General features: G+C 43.3%; 1 long non-coding RNA gene across 1 annotated transcript; it reads left to right on the top strand.

Annotated features, from left to right (window-relative positions):
• The first annotated feature begins 2,104 nt into the window (after positions 1-2,104).
• LOC116439474 lies at positions 2,105-13,511 on the top strand. The gene is made up of 5 exons (XR_004238169.1): positions 2,105-3,202; positions 4,896-5,030; positions 8,060-8,334; positions 9,704-9,841; positions 10,038-13,511. It is a non-coding gene; the product is annotated as an uncharacterized LOC116439474 (long non-coding RNA).
• Positions 13,512-14,477: the final 966 nt, after the last annotated feature.

Below are 14,477 nucleotides of genomic sequence, written 5' to 3'. Positions count from 1 at the left end.
TAGGCTGAAAAAACCCCACTACATCCACTATAATTAGGAGTTCTCTTGCACTGTGGCCTCTTGGAGGAAAGCAAGAGACAAATGTGTGTTTATGCATTACTTTTTGTTAGCTCCATAGTTATTATTAATAATAACTTCTATTAATATGTTGAATTTCTCTAAAGGTGCCCAAATATGTGGAGTTCCAGAAAATCATCAATAACATTTATGTACAGAAAAATAGTATTTCTCCAGATAATATTTTAAGATCATGTGGGATTCAGGTCAAAAGGTGTCTGCATGTCTGTATTCCTTTGTGAGCACCATGGCTGAGATCCCATGATAGGAAACTGAATCAACTGATCCTGGAGAGCTCTCCAGCTCACACTGTCCTGAACATCCAGCTGGGATTCAGGTTTCTCACAGAGTTGTCTAAAGGTTTGGGGTGCCCTAACACGCCCTGCCGGGCCTCCAGAGAGTGGTGAGACACTTTCAGATCCTGTTCCATGTCTGCCTGCACCATCCAGACCTCACAGGAGCTTGAAATGGCAGCAGATGCTCACATCTAGACAACTGAATTCCCTCTGTGTGTTTGCTCAGCTGAACCTGCCTGAAAATTTCCCAAATGTGAAGCCCTTTGGTTTGCATTAGTGGTGGATCAGCAGATGTTTGCAGCTGGAGCTAGCAAGGCAGTTTCTATGGCACATGTCGATTTTAATGTGCTTTGGCTGAAATGCAGCTGAGAAAAACAGCAGCAGAGCTGTGCCCTGGCATCCTGGGGCTCACAGGGTGCCCAGCTCTCAGTTACAGGCAATCTTGGCAGCAGAACAAATGGGTATCAAATGACCACAAGTACATTTTAACCTGCAAATTAATTGGAAGCTTCTAATTATCAGCACTGTAATGCTCCCACAGCATTCCCAGCAGAGCAGTACCAAATGCTTTCGAGATAGATTAGTTTACTAAACTGATCTGAAGACAAGGTTGCCATGACTCTGGGTTGAAAAAGCTTCCTGATGTAGGAAGGCTCTTTACTGTCTCTGCAAAGTGGGGCACACAGCACTTCTAAGCTCAGTATTTCACAGGGCAGTCTGGGGAGTCCTCAGGTCAAAGCTGTTTCTTCGCTTCATAGTGGTAAAAATGATCTGGCATTCCATGGGTGGTTTTTTTTGTTGCTGTTGTTTGTTTGTTTTAACTTAATTTTGCCTAATATTGTCTATCTAGATGGAAATTTTGAAAATTCATCTGCTTTATGAATTAAAAAAAAATCAGAAGTGACAACTTTTTTTTTATACAGGAGAAAATCCAATATTTAACTCTCTTGGGCTGTAACCATAAATAAGAGTGGCCGGTGGTTTCACTTGTTCTCATACATCTACTTGATACTTCTCTGCTCCAGTGAATTAAACATGCAGAGAAATACTGAAAATAAGTTTAAAGCATAAATTAAATCAGTTATTTTTGTGGCTCATAGAACTTGTGAGTCTTCTGTGGTGTCACAGAAATCCTTGGGAAGGATTTTCTTGAAGTGAACACAGTGGGAAGAACCTTTTGATGGATGTCATTTGCGAGGGGTTGTACAGGCTTTCATTGATTTCAGTTTGTGGGAGTGCATCTCATTCAGATGAGAATAGAATTTAAGCTGAAAAAAAGAGGAAATAATGATGTTGAAGAAATTATGTGAAAAATAGGAGTTCTACTGTCCATGGGAAGATTTAAATAGCAAATGCTTCAGTTATATTCACAAATACTTTTCTTAAATGGAGTTAACTGCAAATTTCAATATTATTTCCACATCTAGCCCATTATGGAGTTTTTTAACCGATTCCTGTATGATTCCTATGGAATTATCATAGCCCCCATGATTTTCCTCCTTGCAAGGTTCTTAAGAGGTAGTCAGCAGTAATTTCCCTGACCCTTTTCAATAACTATTGAACCTATTTCAATAAAATTTAGTAGCAAAAGGTGCTGTTTAATGGAGTCATTGCCTTCAGAAAGACCCCAGATAAGCAAACAGTCCTGTGCTGAATGCAGAAATAGGTTAATATTTTTTTTTCATGTGGAGGTATGAAAAAAAATTAAATTGTTCAAAACCGAAATTCAGCTAAAAATGATCAACATCTCAGAAAAAAAGCAGAGGCCCCCTTAGCTTTAACTGTTCTCTGTTCTTTGGTTTTTTCCAGAAACCACCTACTATTTCTGTAGTCTTTATGGCTCAGTCTTGCTCTCCTGAGATCCGAGACCATTTCGGAAGCAGTGGTAGGTGCATGTTTAGAGATGACTTATGCTGGGCATCCTACAAGGACCTGGAAGCCTCAGCTGTCCCCACGTGGTGGTCAGCTGAAACTCTGCTTATTTAAAAATGAAAGAAGGCTAAAGAGAGTTTGGTGAACAGCTTGCAAAACGCATCAAAATAACAATACATGATAACATTTAAAAAAATACTCCAGGATAGGAGGCTTGCCCAGAAGTGGTAAAGCCCATAGAAGACTGAGATATAGAAGAACTTGGACGAGGCCATGGGAGAAAAACTGGAATAGTTTTTTGTCAATGTTCACCTTAATGTATTGTGGGGAGCACCTTTACTTGGGACTCAAAAGAAGCTTCATGCCAAAATGAAGTGCTGGTAGAAAAGCTTATGGAAAAAGTCTAGGAAATGAAGAGTTACAGTCAGACTGGGTGCTATTATGATTGTGAAGCAAGGAAGAACCAGCTGAACCATTATCAGTGGTGTATTTTCCTCCTTAAGTATGGCTCATCATCAGAAAACCAGGAGGTGCTGAATTTAGTACCAACTTTTATCAAATGGCTGGCGAGAGCAATGCAACAGCAAGTTTAAATCTTGGTGAAATTTAATAGTATCTCCCAGTTTCTGACACCCCATCCCTGATCTGCCCCGAAAGGCAGGAACATCACCTGTGTATCTTTTCAGAGCCACGTGCAGATCTCAGTCTGGATTCCAGGCAAAAGCAGCTCAAGCCCCTCAGTTTGTCTGCAATACCAGGGTCTTGGTGAAGCTCCACCTGCTCAGCTCTTGGTCAAGTGCTGCCCTCTTCCACCTGCTGCAGCAGCATCCAACCTGGCACTCATCTTCCACCCTGCCTCCAGCCTTCACCTCAGACACAGCTTTGGATGTCAGGGAAACCCCTGGTCTGGGAGAAGGTCACTCATCTTTGGGAGCTACAACTCATGAAATTATTTCTATAAAACGTTATTTGAATTGGTAAGTACAAGTAAGTGACAAGATGTGTGACCAGCGTAAATGTTTCCAAGTAAATATATTGGGGGCAAAAAAAATCAAGTAGTACGCAGAGATCATTTAGAAAAATGCTGATTAGCTTCAAAGTATTAGTGAAGCAGAAAATTGGCTTGGAACATGATTGTTAGCAGCTATCTTGAGAGCTTTATCCATTTATATCACTATTTTCTTTACAAATGAGCCGAGGGATTAGCTTGCAGTGAGCTGACTAAAGACACAACAGATTCCATTTAAGAAAGAGCAGAGGACTTTTCCAGTGTTTTAAAAATGGACTTTCTTGTTAACTTGGCTGTTGTCAATGAACAGCTTCTGGAACTGCACATACCTGGCTGCTCCCTGCAGCTCTTTCCTCCCTAAAAAAACTTTATATCCATTCCCTCAGTGGGGAATTCTGCATTTCACCAGTGGGATGTGCAGAAAGGACATGGGAAAGGCAGCCCACTCCTGCCATGTTTGGTTTGACAGGTCCTTCTACACCTTTTTTTGACTCTGTGTCCAGACACTGTTTACAGTTTGCTGCTGTCCCCTCCGCATGGCTCCAAGTGCAGTGTCTGTCACGTAGCAGCTCCGTTCCCTGTGCATGGAAACATGCAGCTGCCTCAGAGAGGGGTGTGTGGGAATCCTGTTATATCTTTAGCCTTAGAGATGATAATTTGCAATCACAACCAGATCCCAGCCAAGGAGCTTCACCACACACATTTGCAAAGCAGCCGGGCTGCAGCTTGTGACAATCACTCCTCTTCTTTTAATTACTATCTCAAATCCTTGAGAACCTTTTAATAATTCTTTGTTTACAGTTGAAGGCAGGACCACTTGGGCACATCATCCTCTTTTGAGTAAACAGGCCACTAATTAAGTATGCTTTGAACCCAAAGGCACAGGTTTGCAGAGTCCTTCCAGCCTGACTGAGCATCCCCATCCCTGGAAGTGTTCAAGGCCAGCAACGGCAGAGAGAGCACAGGTCCTACAGGAGTCCTGTGCCCCTCCAGGGAGGTCAGGCAGGGCACTGAGGGCATTGCAGGAAATGCCTGTGAGAGGCAAAGGAGGTGGCGGTGTCCTGGGTTTTATGTATGAAATGCTTTCTGATGTGACTTGTGTTACCATATTATCTGCCCCCATGCAGCTGCATGGAGCAGCTTTCCCCAGCTGACACAGTTCCTACCCAGAACTTACCTACCTCATGGTATCTTGGATGGCCGTAAGTACAAAACTGTGTACATCTCAAATGCTTTGCTGTCATTTTCCTCTCTGAATCTTCATTCCTGCTCAGAACCTCCTGCACTCCTCTATTCCTCGTCTGCAGGGCACATAAATTAAATTAATTTGTTGACTTACTGACTTTTTTCCCCATTGACCTGGAAGCTTGAAGAGCCAAAAGATGACTGAATATTTTTATGCATGAATAAAAGGCTGATCAGAGCAGTGTGTAGAACAGGCAAGTACATTCTGAGAGTAGCAGGAGGAGAGTTGCTGCCTTTTCACAGCGGGCTGAACTGTGAGCTCCAGTTCTCTCTGTGCCTTGCTTTACAGGATACAAACAGAATTACCATCAGCAAGCAGAGCTCTCATTTTTGTAGCCTGTGGGTCAAACAAAACCAGTGCTGAGCTGTTTGGGTCCAGCCAATCGTTCTGTACCATGTTTGTGTCTATATTACAGAATTGGCTGAGCTGTGCCGCAGAATCACAGAACTGCAGAAGTTTTGAGGTAGGAAGGGACCTTTGGAGATCATCCACCCCATCACTCCTGCCAAGGCAGGGTCACCTGGAGCAGGTGACACAGGAGCACATCCAGGTGGGTTTGGAATTTCAGTGTTTCCCAGTGTGGATGAACCTTCTTGAGAAAGCTGGGGGGTGGCACATGAGAAGGAGCAAGGAGAGAGGAATCTGCTGTGCCACGTGCATTTGCTGGAGTTTGTTTGCACTATGACACCCAGGGCAGCACCCTCTGCCTGGAAGCGATATAAAAATCAGAGTATTTGGGAGCCCTTCAGTCTGTTGATCGTAACAAGCAGGAGGGAGAGGAACCATGTGGTTTCTGCAGAAGAGATTAGGGCAGATAAGTGCTAATGCTGCATGATGTTGTGTGAGATTAAAATATCTATTCATGGCCTAAGGATCCTAAAAATGTAAGGGAAGCTAAGTCAGATTAGACCTCCCAGCCCAGAAATTTACCTCCAACAGAGGCCAGTAGTGAACACCTCAGGAGCTGCAGTAAGGCTTCCCCAGGATGCTGTCCTAGACTCCAGCTACTTGTGCCCCACGGACCTGCTGGACCAGAGATAATGACCTTCATGGATACTTCAGATTATTTTTGAGATGACCCTCATAGATCCTCTCAGTCGTTTCTCTCCCTGACTGAAGAGTCCTTGTCTAATAAGAACATTTTTCTACAGGAACCTTACTACATATTTGATCATCCCATCACTTTTCTTTAGTTCTTCAATTTCTACAATATTAAATTGATGTGATGCTAATTTTCACATCCTCTGGGCCAGAGGATCAGATCTGTCTTTGATGTGCTAGCATAGCCTGTTTGTGTTCTTTGCTCCTTTTCTGACAATTCCTTATCAATGCATAAAGCTGATATTTTCACATAACCTCATATTATAAACCCAAGATTTGGCTCCTGGTTGATAATAGCTCATAGCCCATCATTATACAAGCAAAATTAGGATTATTTTCCATGTCCATCACTTTACATTAATTTCCAGGGACTTTCATGTGCCACTTCATTGCTTGGACACCAAGTGGCCTGACACAGAGTGCTTTTGCAATTTTCCAGTTAACTCATATCTAGCCTGAATTTGTCATCCTAGTTATGGTCCTGGATTGACTTCCTAAGGTTCAATTCATAAATATTCAAAGCAGTTTAGTCTGGGTGTGGCAGGTCTGATAAAGCAGGACATAGATGGGTCTGTTCACCACTTACACTGATCCAAAGGCAAAATTAAAAGCCTTGAACTCTAAGATGTGTACCTCACCTCTGACACTCTAGTTGTGTGCTTGTGAACAAGATTCCTGTGATCAACATGTGGCCTTTAGACAATAATACAAAACAACAAGAGGCTTGAACCAAGAGGCATGCCATGCAAGAAGACTTTTCTTACCCAAAATTGTTCCAACAGACCTTGTGTGCAGTTCCCCTGCAGCAATTCCCCTCCTCTTCCACTTTCCTCTAGATACATCACAACAAACCTGTTTATTTTTGACCCAGCACATATTCTCTCACTATTCCCTCAGCTGTTTGTTTTCTACCTAAAAACTGGTACTTATTCTTTTAAAGATGCTTTCAGGAGAATTTTTTCCCTGCAAATCTGTCTTAATCTATTGCTGCCTGCAAAATAAACTACTTTAGCAGTATTCCCCTGACCCCTTAGATTGAATCCTCCTGTCTGCTCGTGGCTGACCCAATTCAATATCTCCAGTTACTACAGATGCATCTCTTTCTCATTGCTCTGCTGAGATCATGCACAGCCCAATGGCTGGGAAAAGCTTTGTTTTCTCTTCTGTCAGGCTTGTAACACGCTCAGTATTTGTCCATCACACCACTTTCCAAGGAAATGTAGCATGAATCTTCCTCTCCTGGTCATCTTCAGCCAGAGCATCAGGGGTATCCGAGTCATGCCAGATCTACGATGGATTTTTCGGTTTCTCTTACATTCTTTTGGGGTGTGTACTACTGGTGATGATAAATGCACACTCTCCTCTCTAGATATGAGCAGCTTGACATTTGAACAATGAATTATGTTCCCTTGGTCATTTCCTAACCAATTTCTCTGATGAAACTGTCAGGCCTTGGCCTCTGCTCCCTCTAAGCAAACAGCAGCCTCATGCAATTTGCACAAGGTATTGTTTTCCTTCCTTTGAAATGCCTTTCCTTGCTCATCAGCATACAACCCTTTTCTCATTAGAATAGACAATTTCTATTGTGATTTCTCATCCCCTGTCCTTCCCTGCATAAAATGACAATTTTATTCCAAGGCCCTGTTTCACCCTGCAACTCTGAGATTGCTGGAGCAAGTCCTTCTGCTACATGGTCAGAGCATGAGCTTGGGCTGTATCTCATTTTCCTGAAGCTTGGTGCATCCTGAAAATTACTCTTGCCTGTGTGTGGATGCAGTGTGCATGCAGAGTTGGGAAACAAATGACCCTAAGTAGCAAAAGTCCTGTGAGAGATGCACATCACTTAAGCAATGGTATCAGTAACTCTCAACAAAGTTGTGACTGAGTCTATTGAAAATGGTCTTGATTTTGCATCCTCAAAGCCTTTCTGCTGCAGGGAAGAGTGATCCCTCCCTGGAAAGCACAGAAACAGAGTAACTCGAGGTGTGTGATACCAAGGTGGGGATCATTGGGCTCGGAAAGTCTTCAAGAGAGCACAGAATTTATCCCACTGCCCTGAAAATGGATCCACAATGTAAAATCCTGGCAGCTGTCCCTAAAGCCATCCAAAGGGGAAGGCTGCTTTGCCTCCAGGCACACATTGCCCTTCAGTGTTGCCCTTGCCATTTGCTTGCTCTTCCAGAGACACACAGAGCCCATTATTGTCCTCTCTTGGCATTTCAGGTTGTACTTGGAAATGTTTTTCAGGTTTTGCACAGTTTTTCAGTTCTGTACAGTTATCCAGCTAATGCTTGTCAGTGCACCTCTGTAAAGTGATAGGCACAAGCCATAATCAAGGTATTTGGGGTCACTTCACAGCAAAAAAGTACTGAAGGCAGCACTTACTGTTCCAGGTTGGTATTTTCTTTTTCCAGGAGATCCCACTCTCCAAGGGCTCATACTAAAACAACATCTTTCTCTCTTCTCCTCCCTTGCCAGCTGGCCTTTTCAAAGTTGCCTCTGGAAACGCATGGGGCAAATTCTGTGATCCTTCAAGTGCTGACTATAAACAGGCTGATAAAGTCCAACCAAAGATGATGAGAGCTTCACTAACTGATGATGCATCATTTCTTCAGGGGATGGCAGATTGGTTTGTCTGCACACTTTGAGCTGCATCCTTGGAAGACACTAAAATGTGTGAAATCCCTCAGGAAAAAAAAAATTGAAATTCTTTATTATCTCCTCTTCAAAACGCCCAACATCCATCAGAGAAGGTGAGTTGTGCTGGTGTCTCCATGGGGACAGCGGGCACCCTGCTGCAAAGGTGAAAGGTGCCACGAGCTGCAGGGTCAAGGCAGAGCTGTGCTGTCTGAGGCCACTGACTGCTTCTGAGGGGTTTTCTCTTCCCATTTCTCATATTTATTTGGTTTAAGATTGACAAGCAATGCTAGAGCATGAGGAGAGATAATAGAATTCCCTGACTGAGAGAGAGGAATTCCTTGCGGTCCTCCCTATAATTGTGTTCTTTTCCTAAGTGCCTGTGAGAAATGTATGGAGGTGTTTTACCTCCTAATACATTATTTTGGCTAGGAGCTGTGGACACATAAAAAATCAGGGGCCAGATATATGATAGCAGCCCTTTTTCATTTTGGGATGTGCTGCTCTAATAAGAGTGTTTTTCCTATGGGCAGGTCAGCAAATTTTAGCCTTTGTGATGCCACCAGTTTGCAAGGTGATCCCATGCCAGGCAGAAAGCAATGGCCCCGCAGGTTTGTAAAATTGTCTAGTTTGGGCAGGTCTAGAGTGGGTTCAGAACTCCAGCTGATACTTTTCCTCACCATCAGCTCTCTGGAAGTGGTGATAGTGAGGGGAGGTGTCCAGTGTGCTCAGAGATGGTGAGATGGACCCAGTACTGCTTGAGAGATGGACAATGGCCTGGAAAGGGGGTCCCACCTCAGGCTACCATTTTGGTAGGTTTAGAGTTCCTCTGTCCACAGCTGTCAGCTGCTTTCAGCACATTGAACCAGACGTGGGAATGAGTCTGGAGGTTGGGTCATCCCTCTGCACAGCAGCTCTCCTTGTCCAATTAATATCCAAAAATTTGCAGGGAGTGCACCTTACAGGCCACCAGATCAATGAAAATTTGACTCTGCAGATGAACGAGCAAATCCACAAAATGCAGCTCTATCTGCTGTCCCCCAGCTCCTCAGAGCATCCCTGCACAGGACAGTTCCTGCCCCAGCTCTGGCTGTACAGGGCACCGGCACAGCCCAGCCGTGCAGCAGCCACAGCTGGATCCTGGTGGACATTCCATCTGGTATTAAAATGCCCATCAGTCACGCTCCAGGGACAAGATGCATATTATTACCTGCCATAGCTGCACCTCCCTTCGGGAGGATGGAGGTAGATTTTCAGTAAACATCCCTCCAAGCTGGTGTAAGTGACTCTCATTAACATACCAGATGATTTTCAGACAAAAAATATACACAAGTTCCTTTTTATGCAGAAGAGTTCAAGTGAATCTGCAATAAAATTTAATTCAAGAGCTGTCTTCCCTTGGCCTGTCTGTGGCACAGCTGGGAAGTGACCAAAAATCTTCCAAACCTGAGGTGAACCAGTAAATGTTCATTCCATTTTTTACAGGAAAGCAGCTTTTCTCCAGGCTGGAGGATGACTGACTGACAGATCATACTGGCAATGTTTTCAGCAGAAGCAGCTTTAAACTGGGTTTAAAATGGCTTTTGGAAACACACCTCAAATTACACTGGAGGCAGGGTTTTGGTAGGTATATAACTGTACATGTGTTTTGTACATCCCTGGAAAGAAGCCCCTCCAGACCGCATCACAAGAGGACGAGCAGAAGATCTCCTCTCCAGCCCCTCACTCCCACCCCTGTGATCTTCCTTCTCCTGCTGCTCCACTTCAGCACCTCGGGGCATTATTTTTAACTAACACTTCTATTGTTCCGATTTTGCAGGTTCCTGGTGTATAATTAGAAGTCCTGACATCCTTGTCTTCTTCCTCCCTGGTGCCATGGGCCTGCTGAGAGGAGGAGAGAGGCTTTGCTCCCTGTCTCATGGCAGAACCAGTGGTGAGCCCTTCGCCAGGACAATACATCTGTCAGCATCCGTCAGCCTCCCCGTAATTAGCTCCGAAGTTAACTGCTTCCCATCTCCCAGAGAGGCCAACACCTCTGTGTTTACTTCTCACTTGAAAAAAATTCCTCCCACAGCCACCTGAAAGTGCCTGCGAGTCCAGAAAAGTGCAAATTCACAGAGATGTGTAAATCTCTGCTCAATATCCCCCAACCTGACATCACGATGCTTCCTAAACAGAGCTGTCTTTGGCAGGAGATGCACAAAGCTGTGGCACTGTAGCCCAAAGGGCCACTCAGAGGAGTTTTCAAACAAAGACGAGGCACAAGGGCTGTAATCTTAAAATTCATGTCTTTTTGTTTTTCTCCCCACAGAATGGATTATCACAATCGAGTGTTGCTGGGAATGGAATGGGAAATAATGGCAGAGCAGGAGGAAGCTTTGCACAACAAACTGAGGCCAGTTTTCCAGCAGAGCTGAGCTCCAGGGGCTGCACAGTTCCCATCTGGTTCCCTCATTTTCACTTCTCTTTCCTGCCCTTCTTTCTGGGAATGGACTTAGCCCAGTGGTGGAGCAGCCACGGTGGATGCTATGCTGTAACTCAGACTTGTGTTTGTTTTACCTCTGCCACCCATTGCCAGAGATTATAAACATTGACTACAGTTTTCAGATGTCCAAAAGGCTTGCACAAAAAAGGCTCCTTTTTTTTTTTAGCATCTATATGACAAATGATTTACAGCAATGACTACAGCCCAGCTGAGCTCCCACCAAAAGGTTAATGAAAATGTTACCACTGTCTTCAGGGCAGCAGAACCAAGGCAGAAACAGAACCTTTGTATCCAATGCACACCAGTGAAAAAAGTTCTACTGTTTTGAAGTGACCTGGATTGGACTGTACATTTTATATTGTGGGTCTTAACACTATCTATTCACATGTTAATTTCTTTGTGGTTTTTGTTTGTTTGTTTGTTTGTTTTAAATAATTGCTTTTGTTACTGTGTTTGGGGTCTTTTTACCCAAGATGACATTTCTTTTCCCCATTCCTGTTTGTGTGTATAAAGCACTTGGTAGAATGGTGTCTGGGGTGGATGATGGTGCTGTTTGGAGAGACCAGAGTGACTAAAACCAGGTAATATAAGGAGGAAAGGGAAGGGTGGGTTTAGGATTTAAGGTTTCGGGATCTTCCCTGTGTCCCCTGTATAGAAGCAGGTTTGGGTTTGAGGATGGTTGAGGAAGTTTATTCCTATTTTGCCCTTGGAATCCTAAAGACTGAGGAACTGAAAGGCTCAGATGTAACAAAGATTGGCTTTCTTCAACCCATGTTTCCTGAGCCTGGAGTGTTACCAACTGGTTTTGGATATAAATCTGATCTGTGCTGAGATTTCAGCCACACTGAGGATTTGCATTGCAAAGACCTGTCATGGTGCATCTACAGCTCCCCTGAAAACACTCCTTTACTTCATCTGAATTAAAGAAAGCTTATTACATATTTTCTGTAATGGTTAAGTTTTAGATTGACTCAGCACTGTGCTGTGGAACAGCCATTTTCTGTGTTTATATGTACCAGGTTAGTGGGTGAGAGGATGGAAGTGTCAGACCACATTCGTGTGTTTGTGCCTGAGAGGGAGGAAAATATGGTTATGCTGTTGCTGCATAACTCAGTGTGGGGGTAATTTATGGATACATTGGTAGTTTATTTCCCAAGACCATCAGGGATGACAGAGTGTAAGTTATTTCTCTACTTGAGTAACAAAATCTAAATAGCTGTGAGCTATTTAGCAGTGATTCATTATCAGTTGATCCACTTTTCAAAGGCTGGCTTATATTTCTACACCTGCCATCCTTCTCCTTTCCTGTGTCTTGTAAAAATATCCTCAGTTAAGTAATCTTTTTGGGAGCTCTGACCAATAAAAGATCTTTGCAGAACTTTGCTGGTTCTATAAGAACAGCAGCAGCCTGACTTTATAACTTGAGATAATTTCTCTTCTATTTCTGTTTATTCCTGGTTAACAACAGCCAAACTTTCAAGAACTTTTAGAGATAATTACTATTATTACTAGAAAACATGTCTGTCCCATGGAATGATTGATTAATGCTTAGGTAGATTTTGGGGAATGTTCACTTTGTGAGTTGAGACAAAGCTATGTATCAGTAGCATGTCCCAGCTCCTAAAAAGAAGTAAATGAGTTCATGGTGAGATGATAGAAAGTACTTGGATTCCAAGAAGCTTTTGTCAGGATGGGCTTTCAACTCCTTCAGCTCTACACTCAACCTAAGATTTTTTCCAAAACATAGAATCCTATTTTACCTTTCATGTGCTCTCACTGGTCAAAATTCTGTCCCACCCATAGAAACTCCATGTTGGGAGAGTCTAAGTAGATTTTCAAGAGAATCTGGGTAATTCTGGAGACTAGCTCCCATCCTATCTTCTGTGCTTTTATCCTGGCAGTGCAGATGATCTTCATGTATAAGAAGTAAACAGAGTCAATATTCCAATATTCTGCTAGCCAGCAAACCCACATGCTTTGAATTTCAGAGTGAGTCTTTTGTGGCTGGCAAGTCTGTGTTCATAACAAAGGTGCCAAAAATTCTGCGTTATCTCAAAGTTTTGCCTTCCACTTCTGTGGTCCCATTGATTTCAGGACTGCTAAGCCAAGGGAGGAAAAAATCCATCAAGCTAATTCTTGAAAAAAGGCACTGAATATTCTTAGGCAGAAGCCAGCTCAACAAAGCTGTGCCTGAGGTTCTATCAATATTGAAGCCTTGTTTTCAAAGTGGATTTTTCTTCTGTTAAAATAACAAGATATAATGATAAATGCACAAAGGAAGTTAAAACCACTGATGAGCTGAAGATTTTGCTGTGAGCCATTGGGAACATGGCACTGAGAGGATCCTGACCTTTATTTCTGGGCAATTTAGATGCGCCAAGATATAAAACCTCTAAGAGATGGTACACGAATGATGGCAGATTTACTCAACATGTATCCCATATTGTAAAAATCATGGTCCTTTGCAGATAGAAAGGCTAAAGAAATGTTAATTAAGTGGACATTTAATTTCCTTTTTTAGTCTTATTACAAAGGAGCAAAGGAACAGGAGGGGCCAACAGTCAGGAGACATCCTGAATTTGGGGATGGGTTTTCTTTTCCCATTTCCACCTGGTTTGTTCCCTTCCCGTCTTAATTCTAGATGGAAAAAAACCCTAGAAAAATGCTGCAGAGTCAAAGACTTGAACATAGGGGCATGGTTATAAAGAAGGCTGTGTTACCTTTTGCATGGCTATTTCAGGCAGTGACAACTCACAGGAATGCTCATGAGCCAGGAGTATTTAAGAATAAACAGAACAATATTTGTAAGTAGTTGGTTTAAGTGAATATGTGCCACAATTTCCATGGGAAACCCGAATTTCTCCTTGGCCATGATGAGAGTGGCTCACCTCTCCCTAGGGATTAAGGAAAGGAGGATGGTATTCCACCTGCAAATGAGTCAGGGCAGGAGGGGAAGTGGATGGGGACTGGCTTTAGTCCCCAGCTCTCCAGGCAGTGACTCAAATCTGGTCTGTGCAGACACAGGAGGAGGGTTTTATGAGTGCTTTGCAGGCTGTCCTCCCTGTGAACAGCATATTCGGGTTCAGAAGCCCAGGGTGGATTTCCACAGTGCGATCAAGACCCTGAAAAAGCTTGCTCCAAAGTACAGAGTTGTCACAGGGTTTCTTTACCCTACAGACAATGGGGAACCTGGTGCTGTTACCCTCATCCCTCTCCTCTGCTCCTTGTGGCATCATATCGACCTTGGCTTGGGTGAAACCTCAATTCCTCTTCCATTGGGGCTGAGACTGTCAGGAACCAGACAGAAATGCTCCCTGCTGACAGCATCACAGCTATTGAGCATGGGAAACGAGGTGTCAGCACTGCTGACTGAGCTACAATTATGGCCTGGAAGTAGCTGAGAAATAATGTCAAATCAGTGTGATGCTGTTCGTGCCACACTCCAATCTGCAAATGAAACGGGAGAGAAATTCTTCAAATAAATGATTTATTTAATGAATTATTCTGCCAGCTTTAATTTACTCAGTCAATCAGAAGTCCTCCAGCACCACGGGACATAAATGGATTAATGTTTTCCCAGGCATCAGTACAGAAGGCAATTCCTGGTCAGCAGCACAAGTGCTCAGTGTTTGGGGCTTACAGAGGTGTTCCTGGATGTAGCTGAGTCAATGTCTTACTAAAGCATATTTCAGCTATCCTATGTTGAGATTAAACCCATTTTCTTCTTTGTTAATCATTTATCTCCCCTGGAATGTCCCTGAAACACATCAGCCC

The sequence above is a fragment of the Corvus moneduloides genome, chromosome 1, assembly GCF_009650955.1.
Source record: "Corvus moneduloides isolate bCorMon1 chromosome 1, bCorMon1.pri, whole genome shotgun sequence".
Taxonomy (NCBI): Eukaryota; Metazoa; Chordata; class Aves; order Passeriformes; family Corvidae; genus Corvus; species Corvus moneduloides.
The sequence above is the reverse complement of the archived record's forward strand: the minus strand, read 5'-3'. Positions and strand labels throughout refer to the sequence as shown.